The 27,958-nt window shown below is 49.2% G+C and overlaps 1 long non-coding RNA gene across 1 annotated transcript in view; it reads left to right on the top strand.

Annotated features, from left to right (window-relative positions):
• The window catches only part of LOC140425785 (uncharacterized), a 78,217-nt gene that overhangs the window by 10,397 nt on the left and 39,862 nt on the right, over positions 1-27,958 (top strand). Inside the window, exon 2 of the long non-coding RNA XR_011948004.1 lies at positions 3,293-3,396. This is a non-coding gene — a long non-coding RNA (uncharacterized lncRNA). The remainder of the gene's footprint in view (positions 1-3,292; positions 3,397-27,958) is intronic.

Genomic DNA, 27,958 nt, shown 5'->3' with positions numbered 1-27,958 from the left:
GGGGTAGAAGAATTGTTCCATGGGCTGGGATTTTCAGGATGCAGTGAGCCATTGGCCACCGGCGGGATCTTCTGGTCCCACCAAAGTCTATGAGCTTTTGGTGGGTCACCCGTCCCGCTACCGAGTAGCACCAGGGTGGCACAGTGGTGAGCACTGCTGCCTCACAGCACCAGGGACCTGTGTTTGAGACCAATCTCAGGTGACTGTGTGGAGTTTTTACGTTCTCCCCGTGTCTGCATCGGTTTCCTCCGGGTGTTCTGGTTTCCTCCCACAGTCCAAAGATGTGCAGGTTAGGTGGATTAGCCATGCTAAATTGCTCCTAGGTGGGGTTACATGGTTAGGGTGGGGATTGGGCTTGGGTAGGATGCTCTTTCAGAGGGTCATTGCGGTCTTGATGGGCTGAATGGCCTCCTCCTGCATGATAGGGATTCTATGATTCTAGCCTGCCACATGGGATTGATTTCAATGGGACTGGTAGACCCCACCTGTGGGAGGGGACAGGAAACCATGCCGCTGGATGGATGGGTGGATATGGTTTCTTGCTGGCAGCCCTCCTCTCACCTCCTCCTTCTTCTTCCATCAGTTTGTTGCGCTCTGTGTCACCTCTACTCATCAAGCTGCAGTCCAAGGGAGATACAAATGACACACCCATGTCTGAGAGCAAATCATTTATGCAGAGTCCTTGAAGTCAGAACAAAGTAATTCAACGCATATCACACCACTCCCTGCAGATTCAAGCAACTTCAAATAACTCTGGAAACAAGTAAGCCCTTCTACAATGTCAGCTAGAACCAACAGAAATCTGTCAGCAATAACTTGAAAATAGTTGATGACCTCTTTAAATAGCAGTAGTGGGGTGTCCTTCCTGCTGCTGAACAGATCAACTATGCTAGGTTAAGAGAAACTGGAGCACTGACCTTCAAAATGGTAACTCTGGTGACAATGATGTAACGATCTGGCTAATCTGCATACTTCCAGCAGACATCCTTACAAGTACTAATACCCTCAGCAAAATGGCACCTACACCGTTGCGAGACCAGAAGTATGCATATGCACCAGAGACATCATTTTGGTGGCAAAACAGCCCCCATCTTGCTGAAAACCTGAGTGTTACAAAATTGAATTTTGAAGCTTTAATCCTTTTTCTGCAGCTAAGATTTAGGAATGACTGGTGTTTCAGTGTTCTATTTTAAAACAAAGTGAATTCGCACAATTTGTCCTTGTCGCAGACATTAAGGCTTTGTTTTATGCCTGGACAAGCCAGTTTGTGGGATGCCACAGCTCACTATTTATGTCAAACCAAGAAAGTGACCCAAATTCAATCATACCAGACTTCTTAAGCTAGGCTGGCCCCTACTGTTTAAGAAGTGCAGATGTTTTCTTTATACCTGCACCCCAAGAGGATTTTAGAGATAGCTAGTTTTAATAACAAGTCTCTTGATTGTTACATTCTTCATCGCGTGAATGCAAATGTACCAATGATACACAAGATAAGCCCTTCATCCTGGGAAGGAGTTGAGTGAACCTTCTTTGAGCTGCTTCGAATGCAGTTTTATCTTTTTTCAAATAAGGAGGCCAAAACCGTACACAGTGCTCCAGATGAGGGGGTGTATTCTCCGCCGGCGGCATTCTGCGTTCCACCAGCAGCGCACCCCCTCCCGTGGGTTTCCCAATGGTATGGGGTGGCTCCAATGGGAAATTCCATTGGCCAAAAGCGGAATGGGGACTGCCGCTAACAATGACGGCTCGCCGCTGAGAAACACTCGACTGAGGAGGCAGAGAATTCATCCCGTAGGCTAATCAAGGCCCTGTACAGCTGCAGTAAAACTTCCCTACTTTGATATTCTATTCTCCTCGCAATAAACGTCATCTTTCCATTTGTCTTCCTAATCACATTTGTACCTGATACTAAATTCTTGTGATTTGTGAATGAGTCCACACTTCTTGCATTACTTACAAGACTTGCCAACAATGGCTATCATGCCAATGGGGGATGAATTATGCATCACCTTTAAACAGTCACCCATTCATATGGCTTCATATTTGCATCCTCTTTGCAGTACTGCTTCCATGGTGTAACCTTTGGGTTGGTACAAGATGTCTTTCTGGAACACTTCCTTTGGGGTAGATGCTATTACAGAATCTGTCAGCTAGCTCTGCTGCCGTAAATTCACAATTGCTCCCCTTGTCTCACTATCTACCTACAACTTGGTCACTGGTCTCTGTCGGTTGTTGCCTAAAAGAGAAGCATACCAGGCGGTGTATTCTGAAGTTAAGCTTCACTTGTAACTTATCTTTGAGTGTTGCCGATATTTTAACCGGATTTTTAAGATGGTCATTGGGCAAACCTGAAATGTCTGTGGAGGCCTTCATTGCTTATCGCATTTTTAATTGTTATACCTTGTTCATCTGTTTCGGAAATATTGAGGCTCAGAAAACACAGCTTGGCACATCATCAGAACAAAAGTAAACTCAGATAGGAGATTTATTGTCTTCCAACTGAGCATTGTAAATTTTGTGTTGATGTTTTAGTCTTTTTGCAGCATTTGTAATGGTATCTGGAGTTTTTCACAGTTATGTAAGTTTGCGCCAGCTCTTTTACTTCAGCTTTGAGTTGCGGTATCTTTAGTGGTCACTGCCTTAGCTGATTATAGGTTATTGCTCGACTACAATGGTGGCGCTGTGAGTTTCCCAGGTTGACTTTAAACTCAGCTCACAAAGCAGTGATTTAGGTGCAAAATGGATGCAAGTCTTTATTTACAGGCTTCTTCCAGGCATCAGGAGCTGTTACAGAATGGATTTTTCTTCCCAGCCAAGTTTTCAGCATTTAACTTCCCCAGATCACCAATAGGGACAGTAAGCAGTAATGAATTCTCTTGTTTTTGGAGTCCCCCTTAAAGCAAAACGACCTGGAGTTTAATTTTTGTTCCGACTTAAGCTCTGAAGCAGGTAGACTTTAACTATTTAAGCTCTCCCAGATTTGAACTGTCTTACCAGGATGCCTTGCCTGCTTTCTGAATCAAGGTTTGATCTCAGAACAAACGTATGGAATGTGTAGAATTCCTATAGAGCTGTCGAATCACTTACACATGGTGAGCTTTGACAGACATTTCACTTTCACACCAGTTATTTATTTTTGTTCTGGATGTGAAGATGTTGAAGCTCGTATTCTGCCCACAAATATCTTCACAACCATGCTGCCACCCTACCACTGGGTCATGGTCTTCTTTTCTTCGATTTAAACATACCAATCATATGTTGAAACAATAATATATGTCTTCTTTATTTGAAGATACGACGATATATACAGATAGTGTTCACTTGGAGATGAAATATGGTACATTTGACTTCTACCACCTCTGCTTCCAGACCAGCTACAAGTTACATCTTGTCAAGGTGGGTAATAATTGGTAGTAGTTTAAGATCCACCCTTTAAAAGTGCGTGTCATCATATCACAACACTGATAATTCACTGCATGGAGTGTAAGCAAAAAGGTGTTTGAGTCACATTGCTCATTAATTTAACAATTGCTGTTTTATTTCATCTGACCAATGAGAGAATCTTGTGCTGTCCCCCTTGGTATGTTTGGCGGTGGGGGAGGGGGAGGCATTTAACCAGGAGAGAGGTTGGCGGGTGGGCTCCCCACAACTTTCCCACCTCCAACCCAATTAAGTCCATGGCGGGAATGCCCATGGAAAGCCTTCCCACCTTGCTGCCAATTGAGGCCCTTAAGTGGGAAATTAATGATATTAGCTTTGAAGAACTGTTGGATACAAATCAAGAAGACACTCTGATGGGGTAAAATCTCTTCCTTTGTAAACAAGGCAGTGCAGAAAAAGGGGTGATGCATGCGTCACTAAACACTGACTACTTATCAAATGGGGCTGGTTTAGCACAGTGGGCTAAATTCCTGTACCAGCCTCCCCGAACAGGCGCCGGAATGTGGCAACGAGGGGCTTTTCACAGTAACTTCATTGAAGCCTACTTATGACAATAAGCGATTATTATTATTATTATTGTAACCTCTTCCAGCCTCCAGCCTCTCCCTCGAACCAGCTGTTCATCTGAATCTGACACCATGAACAATTCCCCATTCTCTACACCTGGTCACCGATAGTCATGCCTTTAGACACCTTGGTTCCATTCTCTGGAATTATCTCGCTAAATCCTTCTGCCCATCACCTTCATAAAAATCTTTAAACCTCTGCCCCCACTTTAACCAAGATTTTGGACACCTGCCCTCTTTTTCTTTAGCGTGTCATCCATTTTTCTCACATTTCTGGGAAATAGCTCGTATATTTACATATTTCTACGTTAAAGACACTTAAATAAACATAAACTGTTATTGGTGCTCCTGCTGCTCAGTAACCTGAATCGATCAAGGTGATGGTAAGTGAAGACATGAAGGTTGGTAACTCAAATGCTTAAGGTCTAACGCTCTTTCCACTGAAATCTCTGCTGCAGCAAGATTCAGGTCACTCAGACTGTGGTAAACCACTGTTAGTGTATTATATGTATTGTGGTAAACTGTTACTGTACTACGTGTATTGTGGTAAACCACTGCCCGATGGCTCTGCCTCCCTTTGGGCTCGGTATAAAGGTGGCTGACTTCCGGCCCTGCCCCAGTTTGGGATCAGTGGCCAGGAGGCTTTCTGTTTAGCTTATTAAAGCCCCAGTTTTGTTCACTACTCGTCTTGTGTTAATTGATGGCACATCAATTAAAAAAGCTAACCTTTTAAGATGAATTCATCACTCAAGCCTGATCGCCTGGAGCTGGACCGACAAGTAGCCGACGCCACTGCGATATTCGAGCACTGGCTGAGCTGCTTCGAAGCTTACCTCGAATCCTCCACCGACGACATCACCGACCTCCAAAAGCTTCAAATACTCAACGCACGGGTGAGCCTGCAAGTTTTCCTTCTTATCACAGATGCCCCCTCGTATACGGAGGCAATAATGCTGCTGAAGGGACAGTACGTAAATGCAGTAAACGAGGTGTACACCAGGCGCCTCCTTGCCACCAGGCGACAACGCCCCGGAGAATCACAAGCCGAATTCCTGCGTGCCTTGTGGGTACTCGGCCGGAACTGTGCTTGCCAGGTGGTATCGGCTGTCCAACACACAGAGCTGCTGATCAGGGATGCCTATGTCGCGGGCATTAAATCCAATTACATCCACCAGCAATTGCTAGAAGGGGGTACACTCGGCCTCCCAGAGTCAGTGCAGCTCTCAAACTCGCTGGAAGTGGCATTCCAGAACTTGGAGGCCTACACCTCTGACCACACGGCACCCTCGTGAACGCCGTGGGCGCTGCCATCACCCGACTCGAGTGCAGCGCAAGCCTGTGCCACGCAGCAGCCCGCCAATGCCGGAAGCCCGAAATGCTACTTTTGATGCCAGGGTAAGCACCCCAGACAATGCTGCCCTGCACGGAACGCGATTTGCAACGGGTGTGGGAGGAAGGGCCACTTCGCCAAAGTCTGCCAGGCCCTACCTGTCCCTAAAGTTCCTAGGCCCGGCAGCATTGCCTGTTGTCTGTCAGGTCCGCCCCCATCTGCCCCGCCACCCGCCATGTGCGACCCGTGGGGGCCGCCATCTTCGCCACCATCTTTGATTCCACCCGCCACACGCGACCCATGGGGGCCGCCATCTTTGATGCCACCTTCGATGCCACCTGCCACGCGCGACCCATGTTGGGCCGCCATTTTGGAACCACTCCGCCGCCTCCCGGGACCCCTGCTCACCTAGTCATACGCTGGCCACCGCTACCTCCGACCGGCCCACCCACCACCTTCCGAAGCTCGCCTCCATCACACTCGATCAGTCTCAACCTCACCATCTCACGAAATCCACGATGACCGTCCGGATCAACGGGCATGAGACGGCCTGCCTCTTCGACTCCGGGAGCACAGAAAGCTTTATCCATCCAGATACGGTAAGGCGCTACTCCCTCCTAATTTTACCCGCGACCCAGAAAATCTCCCTGACTTCCGGATCACATTCCGTAGAAATCCGGGGGTACCGTGTCGTGACCCTTTCGGTACAAGGCATAGAGTACACTAATTTTAAGCTCTACGTTCTCCCCGATCTCTGCGCGCCTCTATTACAAGGGCTCGACATTCAGTGCCACCTCCAAAGCCTTACCTTAAAGTTTGGTGAACCCCTGCCCCCCCTCACCGTCTGTAGCCTCGCGACCCTTAAGGTCGCCCCACCCTCTCTCTTCGCTAACCTCACCCCGGACTGTAAGCCCATCGCCACTAGGAGCAGACGATACAGTGCCCGGGACAGGGCCTTTATCAGGTCGGAGGTCCAGCGACTCCAATGAGAGGGGATCATTGAGGCTAGTACCAGCTCCTGGAGACCCCAAGTGGTGGTCGTCAAGACTGAGGAGAAGCACCGGATGATCATCGGCCACAGTCAGACGATCAACCGGTACATGCAGCTCGATGTGTACTCCCTCCCCCGCATATCTGACATGGTCAATCAGATTGCGCAGTATCGAGTCTTCTCCACTGTTGACTTGAAGTCCGCAGCTCCCTATCCGGCCGGAGGACCGCCAATACACTGCCTTCAAAGCAGATGGCCGCCTCTACCACTTCCTCAGGGTTCCCTTCGGCGTCACCAATGGGGTCTCGGTCTTCCAGCGAGAAATGGACCGAATGGTTGACCAGTACGGGTTGCGGGCCACGTTCCCGTACCAAAATAATGTCACCATCTGCGGCCATGACCAGCAGGACCATGACGCAAACCTCCGGCATTTCCTCCACACCGCTAAGTCCCTTAACCCCACATACAATAAAGAGAAATGTGTTTTCTGCACAACCTGCCTAGCCATCCTTGGTTACGTTGTGAAAAACGGAGTCCTAGGGCCTGACCCCGACCGCAGGCGCCCCCTCCTGGAACTTCCCCTCCCCCCCTGTCCCAAGGCACTGAAGAGATGCCTGGGGTTCTTCTCTTATTATGCCCAGTGGGTCCCTAATTATGCGGACAAGGCCCGTCCACTCATTAAATCCACCATTTTTCCCCTGACGGCTGAAGCCTGCCTGGCCTTCAACCGCATCAATGCAGATATTTCCAAAGCCGCGATTCACACTGTGGACGCTGTCCATTCTGTTCCAGGTGGAGGGCGATCTGTTGGAATTTGCCCTGGCCGCTACCCTCAACCAGGCGGGCAGGCCCGTGGCTTTCTTCTCCCGTACACTCCATGCCTCCGAAATGCGACACTCCTGCGCCAAAAAGCCATTGTAGAAGCTGTGCGACATTGGAGGCATTACCTGGCCGGCAGGCGATTCATTCTCCTCACTGACCAACGGTCGGTTGCCTTCATGTTTAATAATACACAGCGGGGCAAAATCAAGAACGACAAGATTCTGAGGTGGAGGATCGAACTCTCCACCTACAACTACGATAGCTTGTACCGACCTGGGAAGCTCAATGAGCCCCCAGATGCCCTATCCCGCGGTACATGTGCCAGCGCACAAGTAGACCGACTTCGGGCCCTCCACAATGACCTCTGTCACCGGGGGTCACCTGTGTTTTTCATTTTATCAAGGCTCGCAACCTGCCTTACTCCATTGAGGAGGTCAGGACCATGACCAGGGATGCCAAGTCTGCGCGGAGTGCAAACCGCACTTCTATCAGCCCGACAGAGCACACCTGGTAAAGGCCTCCCACGCCTTTGAGCGCCCCAGCATCGACTTCAAAGGGCCCCTCCCCTCCACTGACCGTAATGTGTACTTCCTCAATGTTGTTGACGAGTAGTCACGATTCCCCTTTGCCATCCCATGCCCTGACATGACCTCTGCCACCGTCATCAAGGCCCTGCACAGTCTCTTCACCTTGTTCGGTTTCCCCACCTACATCCATAGCGACTGGGGTTCCTCCTTCATGAGCTACGAGTTGCGTCAGTTCCTGCTTAGCAAGGGCATCGCCTCAAGCAGGACGACCAGCTACAACCCCCGGGGAAACGGACAGGTGGAGAGGGAGAACGCAACGGTCTGGAAGGCCGTCCTTCTGGCCCTATGGTCTAGAAGTCTCCCGCTGGCAGGAGGTCCTTCCCGATGTCCTCCACTCCATCCAGTTGCTCCTGTGCACTGCCACCAATGAGACCCCTCACGAACGTATGTTTGTCTTCCCTAGGAAGTCCACCTCTGGGATCTCACTCCGTCCTGGCTGACACTCCCAGGGCCCGTCCTCCTCCGGAAGCATGCAAGGAGTCATAAATTAAATCCCCTCGTCGAGAGGGTCCTGCTCCTTCATGTCAACCCACAATATGCCTACGTGGCACATCATGACGGGCGACAGGACACAGTCTCCCTCCTGGACTTGGCACCTGCAGGTTCCCCAACGACCATCACCACCACCCCGACCCTACACCGTCTCCCTCCACCACTACCCAGCTACTTCAAGATTTGGCACCCGCAGGCCCACCGCCGACCATCACCACCACCCCCGCCCCTACACTGCCCTCCCCTCCACTGACTCCGCTACTGGGCAAAGAAGAAGACACACGCTTCCAGACACGCAGGTCTCGACACCAGTGCACACACCACAGCCGGGACTGAGGCGATCACGGCGGAAGGTCAAAGCCTCCAACAGACTCGACCTTTAAGTCCACTTCACTCCCGCTGGACTCTTTTTTTCACTGGGGTGAATGTGGTAAACCACTGTTAGTGTATTATATGTATTGTGGTAAACTGTTACTGTACTACATGTATTGTGGTAAACCACTGCCTGATGGCTCCACCTCCCCTCGGGCTCGGTATAAAGGTGGGTGACCTCCGGCCCTATCCCAGTTCGGGATCAGTGGCCAGGAGGCTTTCTGTTTAGCTTATTAAAGCCACAGTTTCGTTCACTACTCGTCTTGTGTTAATTGATGGCACATCACAGACTGACAACCAAACGAGGCAACAGAAATCAAGGCAGTTCTCGGAGTTAGCAGAGCTTCAAATCACGAATGACTACAGAACTCAAGGTAGGACTTTATTTTTCTTTGTTTACTGCTCCAGTCCAACTGTCTTGGGAGGGGTTAGGTGTGCCGCATATGCTCAAGATGAAAGGTCCTGATGTACACAGTTGTACATTGAAGTAATATTGTTCTGAATAGCTTCAGGCAGCATGTAGGCTAAAGTTAGCTGTGTTGTGCAGTTAATTAGTGAAAAGACTGTCTATTACATATTATCAATAAACATCCTAATTACTTAGATAATTACTTCCATCTCTGTCTATTATTGTTGTTGGTTCAGCCAACAATAGTAATGATGTTCAGGTACCACGAAGGAATAAAGATTACTTATTAATAAACTGAATATATCCATTTCCTTTACTTAGCCACAGGTGAAAAGACTATCAACAACAGATCTCTGACCTTTAGTGACGTTGGTATTTACACTAGTTAATCAAACTCCTTGACAGATTTTCAACACTTTTTTTTATCAAAGGCAACTCTATCCTAAAGGACATCCAAAAGACACACAGCTCGATTCTCCGTCGGTGGGATTCTCCGTTTCGCCTGCAGCGCACTCACGCCTGCGGACTTCCCGACGCCGTGGGGGTACCCACAATGGGAAACCCCATTGGCTGGCTGCCAGGATGAAGAATCCCGCTTCCCGTGGGGGCGTGCCGCACCAGTAAACAGGTCCCGCCCAATATCTCTGCCTTAACGAAAGGCTATTTTCTGGAGGACTTCACTAATCTCCAAAGTTGCTCCAGTGCAAAGGGGTAACTCCCACAGATTTTCAGGGATTGTATATTATGTGGGACCTAAGCAATCTAAAAAAATACAAAGGGCCAGAATGTTGCAAAGTAAGTAAGATTCTGCAAACCTTTACAAATGTCATGGAGGACCTGAATGCAGACGTCTTGCCCCATTTCCAACAGACCCAATTTCTGTCAACATTAGGAAGGGGGCGAGGGAAACCCAATCTCAGCAGGGCATTTGAATTTAGTGATGAGTTCAAACAGACCTCATTTTGGATGTTGTAAGGGCTAAATCTGAAGCGTGTGAATCACAAATTGATGCTCTTCCAAAGCAGATAAAATCTGCTCAAATGTCAAGATCTCAAGATTCAAAAAAATCCCCTACGGAAACAAATAACAGCCGAAAGTTGTTGGTAAACTTTAAAACTGCATCTGCTGGAAGGAATTGATTGACAGGCTAACTTGTGCAAGTTAGAAAAATAGTACTGTGTCGTCATGCAGTTTCAATTTAGTCTTACATAGAACAGAGAAAAATACAGCACAGAACAGGCCCTTCGGCCCACGATGTTGTGCCGAACCTTTGTCCTAGATTAATCATAGATTAACATTGAATTTACAGTGCAGAAGGAGGCCATTCGGCCCTTTGAGTCTGCACCGGCTCTTGGAAAGAGCACCCTACCCAAACTCAACACTTCCACCCAACACCAAGGGCAATTTGGACATTAAGGGCAATTTATCATTGGCCAATTCACCTAACCCGCACATCTTTGGACTGTGGGAGGAAACCGGAGCACCCGGAGGAAACCCACGCAGACACGGGGAGGACGTGCAGACTCCGCACAGACAGTGACCCAAGCCGGAATCGAACCTGGGACCCTGGAGCTGTGAAGCAATTGTGCTATCCACAATGCTACCGTGCTGCCCTTGAGAACAAATAAATCTACACTATCATTTTACTGTAATCCATATACCTATCCAATAGCTGCTTGAAGGTCCCTAATGTTTCCGACTCAACTACTTCCACAGGCAGTGCATTTCATGCCCCCACTACTCTCTGGGTCAAGAACCTACCTCTGATATCCCTCCTATATCTTCCACCTTTCACCTTAAATTTATGTCCCCTTGTAATGGTTTGTTCCACCCGGGGAAAAAGTCTCTGACTGTCTACTCTATCTATTCCCCTGATCATCTTATAAACCTCTATCAAGTCGCCCCTCATCCTTCTCCGTTCTAATGAGAAAAGGCCTAGCACCCTCAACCTTTCCTCGTAAGACCTACTCTCCATTCCAGGCAACATCCTGGTAAATCTTCTTTGCACCTTTTCCAAAGCTTCCACATCCTTCCTAAAATGAGGCGACCAGAACTGTACACAGTACTCCAAATGTGGCCTTACCAAAGTTTTGTACAGCTGCATCATCACCTCACGGCTCTTAAATTCAATCCCTCTGTTAATGAACGCGAGCACACCATAGGCCTTCTTCACAGCTCTATCCACTTGAGTGGCAACTTTCAAAGATGTATGAACATAGACCCCAAGATCTCTCTGCTCCTCCACATTGCCAAGAACTCTACCGTTAACCCTGTATTCCGCATTCATATTTGTCCTTCCAAAATGGACAACCTCACACTTTTCAGGGTTAAACTCCATCTGCCACTTCTCAGCCCAGCTCTGCATCCTATCTATGTCTCTTTGCAGCCGACAACAGCCCTCCTTACTATCCACAACTCCACCAATCTTCGTATCGTCTGCAAATTTACTGACCCACCCTTCAACTCCCTCATCCAAGTCATTAATGAAAATCACAAACAGCAGAGGACCCAGAACTGATCGTACGCCACTGGTAACTGGGATCCAGGCTGAATATTTGCCATCCACCACCACTCTCTGACTTCTATCGGTTAGCCAGTTCGTTATCCAACTGGCCAAATTTCCCACTATCCCATGCCTCCTTACTTTCTGCAGAAGCCTACAATGGGGAATTTTATCAAATGCCTTACTAAAATCCATGGACACTACATCCACTGCTTTACCTTCATCCACATGCTTGGTCACTTCCTCAAAGAATTCAATAAGATTTGTAAGGCAAGACCTACCCCTCACAAATCCGTGCTGACTATCCCTAATCAAGCAGTGTCTTTCCAGATGCTCAGAAATCCTATCCTTCAGTACCCTTTCCATTACTTTGCCTACCACCGAAGTAAGACTAACTGGCCTGTAATTCCCAGGGTTATCCCTAGTCCCTTTTTTGAACAGGGGCACGACATTCGCCACTCTCCAATCCCCTGGTACCACCCCTGTTGACAGTGAGGACGAAAAGATCATTGCCAACGGCTCTGCAATTTCATCTCTTGCTTCCCATAGAATCCTTGGATATATCCCGTCAGGCCCGGGGGACTTGTCTATCCTCAAGTTTTTCAAAATGCCCAATACATCTTCCTTCCTAACAAGTATTTCCTCGAGCTTACCAATCTGTTTCACACTGTCCTCTCCAACAATATCGCCCCTCTCATTTGTGAATACAGAAGAAAAGTACTCGTTCAAGACCTCTCCTATCTCTTCAGACTCAATACACAATCTCCCGCTACTGTCCTTGATCGGACCTACCCTCGCTCTAGTCATTCTCATATTTCTCACATATGTGTAAAAGGCCTTGGGGTTTTCCTTGATCCTACCCGCCAAAGATTGTTCATGCCCTCTCTTAGCTCTCCTAATCCCTTTCTTCAGTTCCCTCCTGGTTATCTTGTATCCCTCCAATGCCCTGTCTGAACCTTGTTTCCTCAGCCTTACATAAGTCACCTTTTTCCTCTTAACAAGACATTCAACCTCTCTTGTCAACCATGGTTCCCTCACTCGACCATCTCTTCCCTGCCTGACAGGGACATACATATCAAGGACACGTAGCACCTGTTCCTTGAACAAGTTCCACATTTCACTTGTGTCCTTCCCTGCCAGCCTATGTTCCCAACTTATGCACTTCAATTCTTGTCTGACAACATCGTATTTACCCTTGCCCCCAATTGTAAACCTTGCCCTGTTGCACGTACCTATCCCTCTCCATTACTAAAGTGAAAGTCACAGAATTGTGGTCACTATCTCCAAAATGCTCCCCCACTAACAAATCTATCACTTGCCCTGGCTCATTACCCAGTACTAAATCCAATATTGCCCCTCCTCTGGTCGGACAATCTACATACTGTGTTAGAAAAGCTTCCTGGACACACTGCACAAACACCACCCCATCCAAACTATTTGATCTGAAGAGTTTCCACTCAATATTTGGGAAGTTAAAGTCGCCCATGACTACTACCCTAAGACTTCTGCACCTTTCCAAAATCTGTTTCCCAATCTGTTCCTCCACATCTCAGCTACTATTGGGGGGCCTAGAGAAAACTCCTAACAAGGTGACTGCTCCTTTCCTATTTCTGACCTTAACCCATACTACCTCAATAGGGTGATACTCCTCGAACTGCCTTTCTGCAGCTGTTATACTATCTCTAATTAATAATGCCACCCCCCCACCTCTTTTACCACCCTCCCTAATCTTATTGAAACATCTATAACCAGGGACCTCCAACAACCAGTCTTTGTTGATGTTTCCCCAAAGCGCTATTATTATATCAGTATGAATGCTTGGCAGAATGTCAATGGCTCTAATTGTCTGAGCAGTGGTTCTGGGTTTGAAGGCGCGATTCTCCGACCCCCGCTGGGTCGCAGAATCCCCGGGGGGCGGCGTGAATCCCGCCCCGCCGCTCCGACGCCGGCTGTCGGATTCTCTGGCGCCGGATTTCCGGCAGGGGCGGGGATCATGCCACGCCGGTCGGGGCCATTGGCAGCGCCCCCCCCCCCGGCAATTCTCATGGCCCTAATGGGCCGAGCAGCCGTCGGTTTCTGGCCAGTCCCGCCAGCGTGGATTGGACATGGTCCCACACACGGGACCTGGCTGGTAGGCCGGCTGGCGCGTTCCTCGGGAAGGCGCGGGGGGATCCGGCCCTGGGGGTGGCCCCCACGGTGGCCTGACCCGCGATCGGGGCCCCTGTAGCCGTGGCCGGCATGGAGATGACACCCCCCCTGCACATGCACCAGAATACACCGGCCAGTCTGCACATGCGCCAAAACATGCCGGCGGTTCTGCGCATGCGCTAACTCACGCAGTCCCTTTCACGCCAGCTGGCGCGCCGCCAACCCCTCCGGCGCCGGCCTAACTCCCAGAAGTGTGGAGAATTCCGCAACTTCCGGTCGGCCCAACGCCGGAGTGGTTCGCACCGTTCTTTACACCGGTGACCGGCCACCTCGCTGATCCGGGAGAATCCGGCCCTGTATTTTGATTGACAGTTTCAAGAGACTATCACAAGATGAGCTGTCTTTTATGTAGTTTGTTTTTATATTGGAGAAACCACTTGAGAAGATTTAATACCTTTTCATTTGTTTCTTGAATTGGCCGCCTTCTTGAACTGCTTCAGTCCATGTTGTGCAGGTACATCCCCAGTGCTGTTAGGAAGGGAGTTCCAAGATTTTGATCCATTGACAATGAATAAATGCCAATATAGTTCTATGTCAGGATGGTGTGTGCCCATGCTTATGCTCCCCTTGTCCTTCCTGGTGGTAGAGATCACGGGTTTAGAAGGTGTTGTCAAAGGAGCCTTGGGGAGTTGCTGCAGTGCATCTTGTATAGTACGCACTGCTGCTACTGTGCATCAGTCATGGAGGGAGTAATATTTCAGTTGATGGATGGATACGGATCAAAAAGGCTGCTTTCTCCTGGATGGTGCTAAGCTTCTTGAGTGTTGTTGGAGCTGCACTCATCCAGGCAAGAGGAGAATATTTCACCACAGGTCTGACTTGTGCCTTGTCGCCACAAAGTCAATGGCTACATAAAACGTTGGATTGGTTTTGGTGACCAGCGTATGATGTGTTCTAGGCCGCAGAATTCCAAATCTCTGACTTGCTCTTGTAGCCACGGTATTTACATGGCTGATCCAGCTCATAAGACCATAAAATATCAGATCCAAAGTAGGTCATTTGGTCCATTGAGTCTGCTCCACCATTTAATGAGATCATGGCTGATTTGATATGATAATCCTCAACTCCACATCTCTACCTGTTTCCCTTACCGTTGATTCCCTTACTGATTAAAAATCTGTCTACTTCAGCCTTGAACATGTTTAATGATCCAGCCTCCACAACCTTCTGCTTCAGTTTCTACTCAATGCTAAGCCCAAGGATGCTTATGATGGGGGGATTTATAACAATATATCGATATATCGTTACAATACTCTCGGTGTGATGGTGGGGGGGGGGGGGGGCCTGTGGGGCTAGGGTGCAGTCGATTCCAGCCCCACAGGCCCTCCCCCCGAGTCTCAACACAAGTGAATTAACCAATAATTCACAACAAATTCCCAAACTCTCTGGCCCTGGGCTGTCCAATAATTTAGTCACCAGGGGCGGGATTCTTTGCAATCGGCGCGATGTCCACCGACCGGCGCCAAAATCGGCACGAATCAGTCCGGCATAGCGCCGCCCCAAAAGTGCGGTATTCTCCGCACCTTGAGGGGCCGAGCCCTCACTTTGAGGGGCTAGGCCCGCGCCGGACTGATTTCCATAAGACCATAAGACCATAAGACATAGAACATAGAACATAGAACATAGAACGATACAGCGCAGTACAGGCCCTTCGGCCCACGATGTTGCACTGAAACAAAAGCCATCTAACCTACACTATGCCATTATCATCCATATGCTTATCCAATAAACTTTTAAATGCCCTCAATGTTGGTGAGTTCACTACTGTTGCAGGTAGGGCATTCCACGGCCTCACCACTCTTTGCGTAAAGAACCTACCTCTGACCTCTGTCCTATATCTATTACCCCTCAGTTTAAAGCTATGTCCCCTCGTGCCAGCCATTTCCATCCGCGGGAGAAGGCTCTCACTGTCCACCCTATCTAACCCCCTGATCATTTTGTATGCCTCTATTAAGTCTCCTCTTAACCTTCTTCTCCCCAACGAAAACAACCTCAAGTCCATCAGCCTTTCCTCATAAGATTTTCCCTCCATACCAGGCGACATCCTGGTAAATCTCCTCTGCACCCGCTCCAAAGCCTCCACGTCCTTCCTATAATGCGGTGACCAGAACTGTACGCAATACTCCAAATGCGGCCGTATCAGAGTTTTGTACAGCTGCAACATGACCTCATGACTCCGGAACTCAATCCCTCTATCAATAAAGGCCAACACTCCATAGGCCTTCTTCACAACCCTATCAACCTGGGTGGCAACTTTCAGGGATCTATGTACATGGACACCTAGATCCCTCTGCTCATCCACACTTCCAAGAACTTTACCATTCGCCAAATATTGCGCATTCCTGTTATTCCTTCCAAAATGAATCACCTCACACTTCTCTACATTAAACTCCATTTGCCACCTCTCAGCCCAGCTCTGGAGCTTATCTATGTCCCTCTGTAACCTGCTACATCCTTCCATACTGTCGACAACACCACCGACTTTAGTGTTGTCTGCAAATTTACTCACCCACCCTTCTGCGCCCTCCTCTAGGTCATTGATAAAAATGACAAACAGCAATGGCCCCAGAGCAGATCCTTGTGGTACACCACTTGTAACTGAACTCCATTCTGAACATTTCCCATCAACCATCACCTTCTTTCAGCTAGCCAATTTCTGATCCACATCTCTAAATCACCCTCAATCCCCAGCCTCCGTATTTTCTGCAATAGCCTACCGTGGGGAACCTTATCAAACGCTTTACTGAAATCCATATACACCACATCAACTGCTCTACCCTCATCTACCTGTTCAGTCACCTTCTCAAAGAACTCGATAAGGTTTGTGAGGCATGACATACCCTTCACAAAGCTATGCTGACTATCCCTGATCATATTATTCCTATCTAGATGATTATAAATCTTGTCTCTTATAATCCCCTCCAAGACTTTACCCACTACAGACGTGAGGCTCACCGGTCTATAGTTGCCGGGGTTGTCTCTGCTCCCCTTTTTGAACAAAGGGACCACATTTGCTATCCTCCAGTCCTCTGGCACTATTTCTGTAGCCAATGATGACATAAAAATCAAAGCCAAAGGCCCAGCAATCTCTTCCCTGGCCTCCCAGAGAATCCTAGGATAAATCCCATCAGGCCCCGGGGACTTATCTATTTTCAGCCTGTCCAGAATTACCAACACCTCTTCCCTGCGTACCTCAATGCCATCTATTCTAATAGCCTGGGTCTCAGAATTCTCCTCCACAACATTATCTTTTTCCTGAGTGAATACGGATGAAAAATATTCATTTAGTATCTTGCCTATCTCTTCAGACTCCACACACAACTTCCCATCCCTGTCCTTGACTGGCCCTACTCTTACCCAAGTCATTTGCTTATTCCTGACATACCTATAGAAAGCTTTTGGGTTTTCCTTGATCCTACCTGCCATATACTTCTCATGTCCCCTCCTTGCTCGTCTTAGCTCTCTCTTTAGATCCTTCCTCGCTACCTTGTAACTATCCATCGCCCCAACTGAAACTTCACACCTCATCTTCACATAGGCCTCCTTCTTCCTCTTAACAAGAGATCCCACTTCTTTGGTAAACCACGGTTCCCTCGCTCTACGCCTTCCTCCCTGCCAGACCGGTACGTACTTATCAAGAACACGCAGTAGCTGTTCCTTGAAAAAGCTCCACTTATCCAGTGTGCCCAACACTTGCAGCCTACTTCTCCAACCTATCCCCCCCCAAGTCACGTCTAATGGCATCATAATTGCCCTTCCCCCAGCTATAACTCTTGCCCTGCGGTGTATACTTATCCCTTTCCATCACTAACGTAAACGTCACCGAATTGTGGTCACAGTCCCCAAAGTGCTCTCCTACCTCCAAATCCAACACCTGGCCTGGTTCATTACCCAAAACCAAATCCAAAGTGGCCTCGCCTCTTGTTGGTCTGTCAACATATTGTGTCAGGAAACCCTCCTGCACATATTGTACAAAAAACGACCCATCTAATGTACTCGAACTATATCTTTCCCAGTCAATATTTGGAAAGTTAAAGTCTCCCATAATAACTACCCTGTTACTTTTGCTCTTATCCAGGATCATCCTCGCCATCCTTTCCTTTACATCCCTAGAACTATTTGGAGGCCTATAGAAAACTCCCAACAGGGTGACCTCTCCTTTCCTGTTTCTAACCTCAGCCCATACTACCTCGGAAGATGAGTCCCCATCTAGCATCCTCTCCGCCACCGTAATACTGCTCTTGACTAGCAGCGCCACACCTCCCCTCTTTTACCTCCTTCTCTGAGCTTAGTAAAACACCTAAACCCCGGAACCTGCAACATCCATTCCTGTCCCTGCTCTATCCATGTCTCCGAAATGGCCACAGCATCGAAGTCCCAGGTACCAACCCATGCTGCCAGTTCCCCTACCTTATTTCGTATACTCCTGGCATTGAAGTAGATACACTTCAAACCACCTACCTGAACACTGGCCCCCTCCTGCGACGTCAAATCTGTGCTCCTGACCTCGATACTCTCATTCTCCCGTACCCTAAAACTACAATCCAGGTTCCGATGCCCCTGCTGCATTAGTTTAAACCCCCCCAAAGAGCACTAACAAATCTCCCCCCCAGGATATTTGTGCCCCTCAGGTTCAGATGTAGACCATCCTGTCTGTAGAGGTCCCACCTTCCCCAGAAAGAGCCCCAGTTATCCAGAAATCTGAATCCCTCCCGCCTGCACCATCCCTGTAGCTACGTGTTTAATTGCTCTCTCTCCCTATTCCTCATCTCATTATCACGTGGCACGGGCAACAACCCAGAGATAACAACTCTGTTTGTTCTAGTTCTGAGCTTCCATCCTAGCTCCCTGAAAGCCTGCCTGACATCCTTGTCCCCTTCCTACCTATGTCGTTAGTGCCAATGTGGACCACGACTTGGGGCTGCTCCTCCTCCCCCTTAAGGACCCGGAAAACACGATCCGATACATCACATACCCTTACACCTGGGAGGCAACATACCAAACGTGAGTCTCTCTCGCTCCCACAAAATCTCCTATCTGTGCCCCTGACTATCGAGTCCCCAATTACTAATTCCTCTCCCCCCTTCCCTTCTGAGCAACAGGGACAGACTCCGTGCCAGAGGCCCGTACCCAATGGCTTACCCCTGGTAAGTCCCCCCCCCCCACACGTATCCAAAGCGGTATACTTGTTTCTCAGGGGAACGACCGCAGGGGATCCCTGCACTGACTGCTTCTTCCCAGTCCCTCTTACAGTTACCCATCTATCTCCAATCTTTGGTGTAACTAATTCCCTGAAGCTGCTATCTATGACCCCTTCTGCCTCCCGAATGATCCGAAGTTCTTCCAACTCCAGCTCCAGTTCCCTAACTCGGTCTTGGAGGAGCTGGAGATGGCAGCACTTCCTGCAGGTAAAATCAGCAGGGACACTAACGGCATCCCTCACCTCAAACATCCTGCAGGAGGAACATTGCACTCCCTTCCCTGCCATCCCTCTAACTTTCAACCAAGATCAGGCTAACAAATACATTAAAAAAAAACATAGGAGTGGAAGTAAGGCCATTCGGCCCATCGAGTCCACTCCACCATTCAATCGTGGCTGATTTCAACTCCATTTACCGCTCTCTCTACATAGCCCTTAATTCCTTGAGAAATCAAGAATTTATCAACTTCTGTCTTAAAGACACTCAACGTCCCGGCCTCCACCGCCCTCTGTGGCAATGAATTCCACAGACCCACCACTCTCTGGCTGTAGAAATTCCTCCTCATCTCTGTTCTAAAGTGACTCCCTTTTATTCTAAGGCTGTGCCCCTGGGTCCTAGTCTCCCCTGCTAATGGAAACAACTTCCCTACATCCACCCTATCTAAGCCATTCATTATCTTGTAAGTTTCTATTAGATCTCCCCTCAACCTCCTAAACTCCAATGAATATAATCCCAGGATCCTCAGACGTTCATCGTATGTTAGGCCTACCATTCCTGGGATCACCCGTGTGAATCTCCGTTGGACCCGCTCCAGTGCCAGTATGTCCTTCCTGAGGTGTGGGGCCCAAAATTGCTCACAGTATTCTAAATGGGGCCTAACTAATGCTTTATAAAGCTTCAGAAGTACATCCCTGCTTTTATATTCCAAGCCTCTTGAGATGAATGACAACATTGCATTTGCTTTCTTAATTACAGACTCAACCTGCAAGTTTACCTTTAGAAAATCCTGGACTAGGACTCCCAAGTCCCTTTGCACTTCAGCATTATGAATTTTGTCACCGTTTAGAAAATAGTCCATGCCTCTATTCTTTTTTCCAAAGTGCAAGACCTCGCACTTGCCCACATTGAATTTCATCAGCCATTTCTTGGACCACTCTCCTAAACTGTCTAAATCTTTCAGCAGCCTCCCCACCTCCTCCATACTACCTGCCCCTCCACCTATCTTTGTATCATCGGCAAACTTAGCCAGAATGCCCCCAGTCCCGTCATCTAGATCGTTAATATATAAAGAGAACAGCTGTGGCCCCAACACTGAACCCTGCGGGACACCACTCGTCACCGGTTGACATTCCAAAAAAGAACCTTTTATCCCAACTCTCTGCCTTCTGCCTGACAGCCAATTGTCAATCCATGTTAGTACCTTGCCTCGAATACCATGGGCCCTTATTTTACTCAGCAGTCTCCCATGAGGCACCTTATCAAAGGCCTTTTGGAAGTCAAGATAGATAACATCCATTGGCTCTCCTTGGTCTAACCTATTTGTTATCTCTTCAAAGAACTCTAACAGGTTTGTCAGGCACAACCTCCCCTTACTAAATCCATGCTGACTTGTCCTAATCTGACCCTGCACTTCCAAGAATTTAGAAATCTCATCCTTCACAATGGATTCTAGAATCTTGCCAACAACCGACGTTAGGCTAATTGGCCGAAATTTTCCATCTTTTTCCTTGTTCCCTTCTTGAACAGGGGGGTTACAACTGCGATTTTCCAATCCTCTGGGACTTTCCCTGACTCCAGTGACTTTTGAAAGATCATAACTAACGCCTCCACTATTTCTTCAGCTATCTCCTTTAGAACTCTAGGATGTAGCCCATCTGGGCCCGGGGATTTATCAATTTTTAGACCTCTTAGTTTCTCTAGCACTTTCTCCTTTGTGATGGCTACCATATTCAACTCTGCCCCCGACTCTCCGGAATTGTTGGGATATTACTCATGTCTTCCACTGTGAAGACTGACGCAAAGTACTTATTCAGTTCCTCAGCTATTTCCTTGTCTCCCATCACAAAATTACCAGCGTCATTTTGGAGCGGCCCAATGTCAACTTTTGCCTCCCGTTTGTTTTTAATGTATTTAAAGAAACTTTTACTATCATTCCTAATGTTACTGGCTAGCCTACCTTCAAATTTGATCCTCTCTTTCCTTATTTCTCTCTTTGTTATCCTCTGTTTGTTTTTGTAGTCTTCCCAATCTTCTGACTTCCCACTACTCTTTGCCACATTATAGGCTTTCTCTTTTGCTTTGATGCATTCCCTAACTTCCTTTGTCAGCCAAGGCTGCCTAATCCCCCCTCTGATAACCTTTCTTTTCTTTGGGATGAACCTCTGTACTGTGTCCTCAATTACTCCCAGAAACTCCTGCCATTGCTGTTCTACTGTCTTTCCCACTAGGCTCTGCTCCCAGTTGATTTTTGTCAGTTCCTCCCTCACACCCCTGTAGTTACCTTTATTTAACTGTAACACCTTTACATCTGATTCTACCTTCTTTCTTTCAAATTGGAGATTGAATTCTACCATATTATGATCACTGCCTCCTAAGTGCTCCCTTACTTTAAGATCTTTAATCAAGTCCAGAATGGCCTGTTCCCTCGTGGGCTCCATCACAAGCTGTTCCAAAAAGCCCTCCTGTAAGCATTCAATGAATTCCCTTTCCTTGGGTCCACTGGCAGCATTATTTACCCAGTCCACCTGCATATTGAAGTCCCCCATGATCACTGTGACCTTGCCTTTCTGACATGCGCTTTCTATTTTGTGGTGCATTTTGTGCCCCCGGTCCTGACCACTGTTAGGAGGCCTGTACATAACTCCCAATATGGTTTTTTTGCCTTTGTGGTTCCTCAACTCTCCCCACACAGATTCCACATCATCTGACCCTATGTCGTTTAGTGCTATTGATTTAATTTCATTCCTAATTAACAAGGCAACCCTGCCCCCTCTGCCCACCTCTCTGTCTTTTCGATAGGTTGTGAATCCCTGGATGTTTAAATGCCAGTCCTGAACCCCCTGCAACCATGTCTCTGTGATGCCTACCACATAATACCTGTCAGTCACATCATTTACGCCCCGCCGGCTGGCGGAAAAGGCCTTTGGCGCCCCGCCAGCTAGCGCGGAAATGACTTTGCCGTGTGATGCATGCGCGGGAGCGTCAGCGGCCGCTCACGGCATCCCCGTGCATGCGCAGTGGAGGGGGTCTCTTCCGCTTCCGCCATTGTGAAGACCATGGCGAAGGCGGAAGGAAAAGAGTGCCCCCACGTCACAGGCCCGCCCGCGGATCGGTGGGCCCTGATCGCGGGCCAGGCCACTGTGGGGCAACCCCGGGGCCAGATCGCCCCCCCCCCCAGGACCCCGGAGCCCGCCCGCGCCGCCTTGTCCCGCCGTTCGAAAGGTGGTTCAATCCACGCCGGCTGGCGTGGGCTGACAGCGGCGGGACTTCTGCCCATCACGGACCGGAGAATCGCTGAGGGTCGGCCCGCCGACCGGCGTGGCGCAATTACCGCCCCTGCCGAATCTCCGGTGGCGGAGAATTCGGGACATGGCGGGGGGCGGGATTCACGCCGGCCCCCGGCGATTATCCGACCCGGTGGGGGGTCGGAGAATCACGCCCCAGGTGTGTAAGTTGAAACACAATTACTGTTTATTTATAACTGAAATAAAGGTGAAATATGCAGTAATTACTAACAGCAAGCTACTACCCCCCCCCCCCCCCCCAACTGTCTCACCTTCTCCCCACACAAACAAGACAAACAAACAGAGAAGGGTGGGAAGGGGTGAAAATAATAAGGATTAAAGTAAAAAGAAAGGTAAGAGTCTTTGATTTCGCTGTTGGATTGTTCAGTGCACCTTCTTCCTGGTAATGGTTATGTTTAAATCTCTAATGCTGCGGTCCACACTGGCTTTCCTGCAGTTTTTCAAAACACTGAACTCACACCTTTCTGGAGTGACAGAGGTTTTGTTCCTTCAGATTTTGCTCTCAGCTCATGGGGTCTCCAGGCCCTGTTTTCAGGAATCAATCATTCCCTGCTTTATTGGATAGAAAGAGTTGGCTGGATCTTTTCATGCAGAGGCTTAGCCTTCATTTCCCTGGAGAGAGAGTTCAGCTGGGCCCTTCACCTTCACTGGCAGAATTCAAATTGAAAGTAAAAATGGAACCTCATGGCTCTGAAGAACATTTCAGGAAAGTCAAAACCACTCACCACCGGGTATCGGAAAAGCCCTGCGTTTTTGAGCCAGCTCATTGGCCGCCAACCAAATCCATCAATCTAAGTCACCATTGATGTTGGTCCAAAGATGTGCGGGTTAGGTGGATTGGCCATGCTAAATTGGCCCTAGTGTCTAAAAGGGTTGGGTGCATTTACTGGATTACAGGGATAGGGTGGAGGTGTGGGCTTGGGTAGGGTGCTCTTTCCAAGGACCGGTGCAGACCTAATGGGCTGAATGGCCTCCTTCTTCACTGTAAATTCTATGATTCTATGAAATTGTTTTGGAATTTGCTTGTTTGAAACAAAAGCAGCACAACCCCCTGGAATCTGCTGGCTGGAATTACAGACAGCTTCATGCAGACTGCTTTGCTTTAGGGTCACAGGTCAATCTTCAGTTCAAACCAACACAGGATCTGCTAGAATTAAAGGCAAAGTCCACATTAAAGGCACAGCCCGTTAATCATCCATGGACAAAAATGTAATAGTGAAAAAGAAGAGAAAGGGGGAAACTGGAAACAAACAGTGTTTAAACAAGAGGATCCTTACAAGATGGACGTAAGAAATAGGAACAAGAGTAGACCATACACCCCCTTGAGGCTGCTTTGCCATTCGATAAGGTTATACCCAAACTTTTCATGGCCCCATCTCCACTGGATTACTCCAAGAGGGGAAACATCCTCTCAACATCTACCCGATTGTTCGGATACCAGACCAGACCCCAATATTTATTAGGATAATGGACAAGAATCTCAATCTTTTTTTAAATTTGTAAAACTGAGGAAAGGGAACTTCACCCCAGGAGTGATTACTCTGATCAATAGGTATCTCTTTTTTAAATAAATTTTAAGTATCCAATTCATTTGTTTTTCCAATCAAGGGGCAATTTAACATGGCCAATTCACCTACCCTGCACATCTTTGGTTTGTGGGGATAAATTAAAGTTTGTTTTATCATTAAATATTCCTATTGATGCTACATGGTAGCACAGTGGTTAGCACAGGGACTTGGGTTCGATTCCCGGCTTGGGTCACTGTTTGCACATACTCTCCATGTCTGCGTGGGTTTCCTCTGGATGCTCCCCTGTGGGAGACAAGTCCAAAGACGTGCTTGTTCGGTGAATTGGACATTCTGAATTCTCCCTCAGTGTACCCGAACAGGCTCCAGAGTGTATGGACTTTCACCGGGGATTTTCACAGTAACTTCATTGCAGTGTCAATGTAAGCCTACTTGTGACACTAACATAGATTATTATTCTAAAAAAAGAGCCACCAAGGCATGGGGAGAATGTGAAAACTCCATATGGACAGTGACCCAGAGCCAGGGTCAAGCCTGGGCCCTTGGTGCCGTGAGGCAGCAGTATTAACCACTGTGCCACCGTGCTGCCCTATGATCAATAGCTATCTTTAATGATAAAACAAACTTTAATTTAAACACAGAATGTACCAATATCAAAGAAATAGCTTCACAATTATCAGTTGAACAATTGTGAAAGAAAAAGGAAAACATGAACTTGTTCCGCACAATCTACCGGCCGCATTGCGCCGGGCGGGAATCTGAGCGCGTCAATCAGTTTACGATCTAACCGGCCCGCTCCCGTTGACGATATCTGGATCCTGTAGCAGCATGGCAAGAAACAAATAATCACTATTCAAGACCAATCTCCATCCCATCAACAAGAATGAGCCCCTATAGAATGACCTCCTGTGATTTAGCCACTTACCCAGCGAATGGACAAGCAGGCACCGTTCAGACACCTATTTAAAAAAAGTGAAGCTAGCGTAATGGCTGGTGTTTGGATCCGAGGAGGTGAGTAGCCATCTTTGAAATTGAGCAGTCATCCCGGGGGCACCTGGGCCGCTGCCCCAGTGTTCGAGGGTGAGGGGGGAAGTGGTGAGCCCCCGGGGGAGGGGGGGCGACAGGCTCTGTTGGGGGGGAAGAAGGTTGGGGTGTTGGTCTGCCATCATTAGGGGTTTCACCCCTGGGTTGGGGGCAAGGGGGCTCAGCGCCCGCGGGTCCTCTATGCCACCCCCCGGATCATGTTACCCATAATGGGGGCAGCTCCAGCTGCTGCCTGGCTGTCCAACCGGACACCCCTGTGAGAAAGCCCCGTCCGTGGCAATATGGTGAATGGGTCACCGAACAAGTGATCGCTGGCCATTCAGCTGAAGGCTATTGCTAATGGGGAATTGGCAATTCTAGTAATGTGAGCACTTCACAGCTCCCACGTGGCTCCCCATGTGTACACGTGCTATGACGCAGGTGCTTGTTACTGCTTAGCATCCCAAGCACGCTGTGAGGCCTGGACACTTGTCCTGAATTCCGGAGGCAGCAACACCACAGAGGCAGCAGCCAGCATTCCAAAACCCAGGATCTGGGCCATAGCATTGGGGACATCCCCACAACCAGAGTGTGGACCAGGGAGCGAACCAACACCCGGTCCAGTTCACATTTCCAGCAGGTGTCTGGGGTTGAGGGTCTGGTGTCAAGGGGCCACTGCTATGGTCGGGGATTCATGTGCAGGCGTGTTGGAAAGCAGCCTGAGGGATGGCAGAGGATTTGAGGGTAGGGGATGGTTGGGAGATGCTAGGGTACCAGGGTAGACACCATAACTGATTGTCAGTCTAATACCCACTCCAATTCCACACAGATATCACATTATGGGTGATATCTTGGACCCTGTGGAAGCGGTCCTCACAGTGGGGTTGGCAGGCCAGGCGGCCAGACGCCAGAGAAGGTGGCGGCGGCAGCATTGACAAAGGCGAGTGGTGGCGGCCCATGTGCAGGCCCCGCCCCACACCCTGAGGTACCGTCCGCCCAAAACCCCAGGGAGGGAGGCTGGTGACGGCCCAAGGTGTACAGGCGTCGCTGATCCTTTGAACAGAAGATAGACAGCATGTGCCGCAGGAGGCTCCGCCTCAACAAGGAGATGTCCTTATGGACATGGCAACACGTGGAGGAGACAAATACATGCTCCTGGTGGTTATCAAATTCACCACAGCCTGAACATTTACACCTCAGTTTCATTCCAGGGCATGAGCGGGTAGTTGCTTGGCATTTCCCAACCAACAGCCCACCCTGTTTGTCCAGCTGCTGACTATAAACTTTGACCTGGACCAAGCCCATCAAGATGCCCGGGCAGCAGGATTCTCCGCTATTGCCAGGATGCCCCAGGTCCAGGGTGCATTGATGGCACACATGTTGCCTTGCGTGCACCTGGAGTTCCATGTGCACCCTTCATCAACAAGGTGGAGTTCCACTCCCTGAACGTCCAAATTGTGTGCAGCCATCACCTCAAGATCATGAACTTGTGTGCACGCTTCCCCAGGTGTGTGCACGACAGCTACATCCTGGGGCAGCTGGAGATCCCCGGCATCTTCGATGGACAACTCAGAGTGACCAGTTGGCTCTTAGGGCATAAGGGTGATGCTTAAGACCTGGCTAATGTCGCCAGTACAGAAGCCAGAGACCAATGCAGAGACCCAATATAACATGGGTCATGTGACCAACCGGGCCGTCTGAGAGGTGCATCGGACTGCTTAAAATGCGCTTCCAATGTCTTGACCCGCTCTGGTGGTGCACTGCGATACATCCCCCAGAGGGCCGACCACTTTGTTGTGGTCTGCTCTTTCCTCCACAACCTGGCACAGCAGCGGGGCAACCTGCTGGAGGTGGAGGAGCAGGAACATATGACCACCTCTGAGGAGGAGAAGGATGAGGAGGAGCCAGACTAGGAGGGGCTGGTGAATGAACCTGGGGAAGGCCGACGGGACCAGATGGAGGGTGGAGGACAGGCGGCAGCGGTAATGGTCCGGCATGCCTGGAGGACTAAGGAGGCCCTCATACTCGTCCACTTTTCATAGGACGTGGCTTTGTGTGTCATCTCTCTCTCTCTCGTCTTCCCCCCACAACATCCCCCCCACACCCGTGAACCCCCCACACCCAGTCCGCCTCACACCACCCCCTCCCTTCCGTCCCCCCCAACCATTCCCCCATCTATCTACCCACCCATGACCCGTTCCCTTCCCCCACTATCCGCTCCCTCCCCTCCACCGAATCTCCCAGGGTGATGGGCCTGTGTCGACAATGCCAGCGGGACAACAACATATAAGGCAGGAGGTTGATGATAACCTGCTGTGAGCTGAGCTCTGGTGCTCTTCAATCTATGGCTTAATCTGACATCCTGTCTGTCGGCTGAGTGCACATACACACCCGTTACCTGCACATGGTGTGCCTTTGGTGGGGGGTGGGGGGGGGGCTGGGTCTAGTAGCTGGGAGCCCGGGGGGCTGGGGACAGCAGAGAGTGAAGGGCTACTGGGAGAGGGGGGCAGCAGTCCGACATGCAGTGCAGTATAACGTGATGGAGGATTCACAAAAATATCGGGTGCATCGTGCTTTAATGTTGCACAATCGTGACACCCAACTGTCCCTAGACTCCAATGGTGCCACCCCTCCTCCCCCACAGTACCCTTTCAGTGTTCCTCTATCTGCTTAGCCCTCCAAGCTCCACCGCTATGTCTAAGTGTGTCCCCAACATATACATCAGAGGTGGGGTCAGCCTGGTGCTTACCACATCCCCTGGGCCTTTGATACCTCTGGCAGGCATCCTCTGGATGGCCTGGGGTAGGAGGGCTGCGTCCACTTGGCGGTGGCACATGTCTTGCCGTGCCATCCTGTTCGGCCCGCAGATCCAGAGAATCTCCGTTCTCAGTGGGGTTAGACCCGAGAGAGCTGATGACTACTATCGTCACCCAGTAAGGAGGCTCCGGCTCGGCCTCCAGCTC

The sequence above is a fragment of the Scyliorhinus torazame genome, chromosome 6, assembly GCF_047496885.1.
Source record: "Scyliorhinus torazame isolate Kashiwa2021f chromosome 6, sScyTor2.1, whole genome shotgun sequence".
Classification (NCBI taxonomy): Eukaryota; Metazoa; Chordata; class Chondrichthyes; order Carcharhiniformes; family Scyliorhinidae; genus Scyliorhinus; species Scyliorhinus torazame.
This window is presented reverse-complemented; position numbering and strand designations above follow the sequence as displayed.